Here is a 4,979-nt window from a genome sequence, read left to right on the forward strand (position 1 = left end):
AATTCCCCAATAAAAATCTTAAAAAAAAAAATATGGAAAATACTTTGTAGAGTACAGCCCATTATACTACTGAATGCACAGATTAAAATATATGCACATACAGTTAAGAGCTATATGTCCATTAAAATATTTAAATGATGCAAACCAAATTTTTAGTAGTGTCATTTCTGAAGAGAGGTATTTTAAGTACATAAATATATTTAAGAATATATAAAATACATGAGAGTGAGTTATAGATATATACATATATTCATAATACACACATATATATTCATTAGTCATTAACTATTGCTTCTTTGATTCAATGGATATATAAAGAAGCGTATGATTAACAGTCTTGCATGTGCAGGGTTTTGGATTTTGATGCTATGCAGAAGACAATCAGAACAAAAGGATGAAAGAACACGTCTCATCCAAGGCCTCTTCTCAATAATGTTTACTTTATAATAAAGACAGGAATCAAGAAAGTAACTCAAGAAAAACTCAAAACAAAATAAAAACTATGAAAGAAGAAATTGTTTCAAAACTTCTAGCTACTTGTGACCAGATACAGATTCATTGCAAATGAGAAAAGATGAGAAAGTGAATGACAGCAAGAACATGAAATGATGTTACATGGGGCACAGTGGTGGGGAGATATGGGAGAATAGAAATAAATAATAAGGCAAGTTTAAAAGATGTAAAATGAAAACATTTAGATTCGATACACTGTATGTTTCCATTGAAATTTCAGATATGGAGATTATAACCTCTCTAAGTAACATGCCCTAGTGAAATGGAAAAGAATCTTTGAAAAAATATATATATATATATATTAAAATGTGGGTCAGAAATAAAATCGAGTAAAACAAAGGGAAAGAATTTGGGAAAAGATGTGACTATAGTGCAAAAGAAGCATAACTGTGGAAGGAAAAGAAAACACTGGCAATTTCTGATCGATAATGCAAAATGAGCCCAGTTAAAATTTCCCCTCTGGATTGTTTATAATATTGGACAATTTTCTCATACACACACACAGGCACGTACGCATATATTGGAAATGGCTCCATTAGTTGACACACATTATGTTCGTTAAGCTTTTTAAAATAATTTATGTCTCTGATGATCTGCCATGGCTTTGCTTTCCTTGAAATGCTTGCGCAAGGGAGTATGGAGGAAGATTCTTCTGGATCACAGACTCTTGGAAAGCACAAGATGACGAAGGAGCAGAGAGAAGAGATAGCTAGACAGCAGTTACAGGGCTGTTTAGATTTGAACCTATTGTCCTAAAAGCATATACATCATCCCTGTCATTTTTCAAATTAAATTACCCGAACCAGCTATAAAATTACATATTTTTCGAAACATAATTTTATGATTTGCATAATTTAGAGCCGTAGCTTGGGAAAATTAAAAGGAACAGGGTGGTCACTTGGGGGAACCTAATTATCATGAAGTGGTTATTCAAGTATTTCAATCTGTTTACGGAACTATATCATTTAAAAATAGACAGTGGTTAAGGTTTTTGATCGTTAAGTATGAAAGAATAATGGAAAAGGGGGTATTTAATAGAATTAGTAACACTTGTAGCCTATCAGGCTGCTCTCCTAAAGAAATGCAATTTAGCAAAATGAGTGTGGTTGGAAACTCAAGCCAGAATAACAACTAGTTCTTTCTTTAGATCCACCCAAGACTTACACAGTGGCCACTCCAATTAGCATAATAGTTCCATGTTCCTTGGAAAGTGAGGTCTTTTGTTTGAGATATTCCCTAATTAAAGAAGCCTGTTTGAAGTGGGATCTAATTTTAACTTTGTGATGCCAAAATATGACTGGAAGAGTCTGTTTTTATTTCAAGAAACACTGGCATTGCATTTGCAAGTTGAGATAGCTGTCATCAAATACCCACAAAACTCATACTTAAGACAAGAAAATAAAATGGCAGGGTATGAAGTAACGGGCTTAAAAAGCCAGTTCTCCGTTTGGGTTCATTTTATTGAGTTGCTTATTTGTTCTATTCACACTCTCCCCATTGTAAATGAAGTGCATTGTCCTAATAGGAATCCCCAAGACATCGTAAAATTACAATGAAACTCAAGAAAGGAAATCAAGAATTTACTGCCAGTAAATTGTTATTATGCAACTTAAAATACATCCATGAGCTTCCAGTGCAAGAGTGGCTTTTGTTGTTTTTTGTTGTTTAAAAATTACCGGTATTAAGACCAGTTAGAGACTTCCAAAGCACTGCTGTAAAGTGCTCCTTTTTCAAAAAACGGTATTCACCATCCCACTAGTTTGGAAAGCTAAAATGGCTGCCTCCTTTATGTAGATGAGAAATAGACAGCTTTTTAGCAACTCAGTGCGAGTCAACAATAAGTCCCTGATGCATCGAGGATGAAAATCAACAAGTTCTCTCATTTCCAGTCCACATCGTGAATCAGGAGGCTCCAGGCAATCTTGAAAATGCTAACATTTAGGCTACATTTACACAAATGAGGGCACCTCAGGAAATAATTGTAGCAGACACCATGAAAAAGATGCCTTTCAGGTTTTGCCCATTTTTGAAGAAGCAGCCCTGTATTTTACATGTGTCTATAGGTGCAGCACGGCTAACGAAGCACTCCTTCATCATGGCCGGTGTGGTGGGCAGCCCTGCGGATGACCCCCAGGGCCTCTGCCTTCTGGTATTCATGCCTTTCTGTAAACTCCTCACTTTGGGTGCAAGTTGGACTTTGTGACTTGCTTCCAGTGAACGGAAGGTGGCATGGCATTTCTGCCATGTCATGTGCTGCGCTATGGAGACAAGGGGGAGGCCTTCAGCCAACATTCAGAAAGCATCTGAGACCCTCAGTTGGAACACCCAAGAGGCACTGAATCCTGACAACGAGACCAGTCAGTCTGGAAGTGGACTTCCTTCAGTAATGCCTTTTGATGAGACCTCTGCTTTGACTGACAGCCAGACTACAGGCCCCTAACTAAGTCATGCCCAGATGCCTGACCCAGAGAAACTAGGAGACAGTAAATATTTGCTGTGCTAACCTGCTAAACGTGAGATCATTTGTGACATAGCAACAGATAACAGATATGACGGACCTTCCTCAGCTCTTCCTCCAGCCTCACGTGGGGAGGAAAAGTTAAAGGCTGGAGGATGAAGACATGAGACACCTTGGTTCAAGGTTAGTGTAAGACACCCTGAAGATGAAACGCAACATTTTTAGGGGAGGCCATGGCACGTCATAAATAATGGCACAATGCCATCAAATGAGCAACGTCAGATGGTCAAACCCAGCAAGAGCAAATGGGGACAAAAATGGATTTTACTTCTTCTATTGGCTAGAATGTCCTGGGTATACCGCTCTGGCACAAAGGTCCCCATGATCATGTTATGACATCAATTCTGTTCCTAAAAATAGTTCATTCTATTTATGAACCCAAGTCATTTAAAATTAGATAAAAAATAATAAAAACTAGAAAGATGTTAAATAGAAAGGTGTTTGATTTTTAGGACCATTTCAATACAATACTGTATTCTTCTCTTTGTAACAAGGAATGCAGAATTAAGTTCTAATAATATTTTAATAGAATAATAAGAAGAATTGCTTGTCATTGCATTAAGTACATTTTATTCACAAAGTCAGCCATTAATACTTCCAATAACTCTGGGAGATAAATACTCTTACCATCCCAAATTTAAAGAAGGGGAAATTAAAGTTCAAGGATTTTAAGTGATTTTCCAGGGTCAACAGCTAGAATCTCGTGTCCTGGGATTTGAACTCAAGTTTGTTGTTAAAGTGCCACTCCCAATCACAACCCTCTAGATCAGCAGTTCTCAACCTGTGGGTTGCGACCCCTTTNAGTACAATGACAGTGAGATGGATAAAGCCCTATGTTCAATACAATCTACTCCTGTTTGAAAAATAAGTTAAATGAGCAACTACTGTATTTAAGAGAGACATTGCACACGCACACACACACGTACACACACACTTCTGCCTCTTATACCACACTGATCCTAAAGCTGTGAAGATGATTAGAATTACCGTGCATTGTTTTTCCTCAGCCGTGTCCTTTAAAATGTATTCTCAACTATTACCACAGTTGGTGGTGAAATATTTTCTGAGGGTTGCATCTCTCACGTGATGAACCACAAGAATGATGTCACGGTATCTTCGCAGCAATAAAGGGCATGGTACATTCTACAGGATGGATATTTATTGTTGTATTTTAGTTCATATCAAGCTGCCTAATAGAAGAATCTATGAGTTAAGAGTGCTGATTTTCCCTCATGATCACACCTAGTAGAATTTTCAGAAAGTCTTGAGGTGTCCCTGTTTGAGAATAACCGTTACCTGGACTGACCAAGGTATGCTAGATATTAAGTAGTGAGAGTTTGAAGGAACGTTTAGTTTTTACCTGGCAGTAGTTTTATAAACTTCCATAGTACATGTTTAGTGCTAGCAAATTTGGAGACAAGTGAAAGCGTTTTTTTGAGCACTTGTGCATTGTGTCACAGATCAGAATGCGGAAGTAAAGACAGAAAAGGGATACCCAATTCTAAACAGCTGTCGATGCATCCCAAGCTGGCATCTCGCATGCCCATGTCTCAGTCACCTACAATGCCTCTTTCCAGCAGCCACCTCCCTAACAGATGCAGAACTTACTGGTCAGGAGAGAAGTATTTCTTATCATGAGAACAGACCCATCTTATTATTGTGCAATGAAATGAAGCCTCCATGTCCCCACTTTCTCAAGTTTGTTAGAAGGACAAAGAAAGAAAAAAAAGGAAGGTTTTGTTAGATGAGCCCATGTTCCCGTAGCCTTCTGCTAAGATGCGTGCTGAGTTTGGATAAGCAGTAAAATGACCAGAAACGGGCTGGGATTAGCAGAGTTTTTTATTATATCTAAGAACACATGCCCATTTCATCCCAATTTCTCTAAAAGTTTCCAACGTGGACCAAGTTACAAGGTGAGACAAGGAACAATAAACGTGCTAACATTTTA

Source organism: Hipposideros armiger, unplaced genomic scaffold, assembly GCF_001890085.2.
Source record: "Hipposideros armiger isolate ML-2016 unplaced genomic scaffold, ASM189008v1 scaffold_170, whole genome shotgun sequence".
NCBI lineage: Eukaryota > Metazoa > Chordata > Mammalia > Chiroptera > Hipposideridae > Hipposideros > Hipposideros armiger.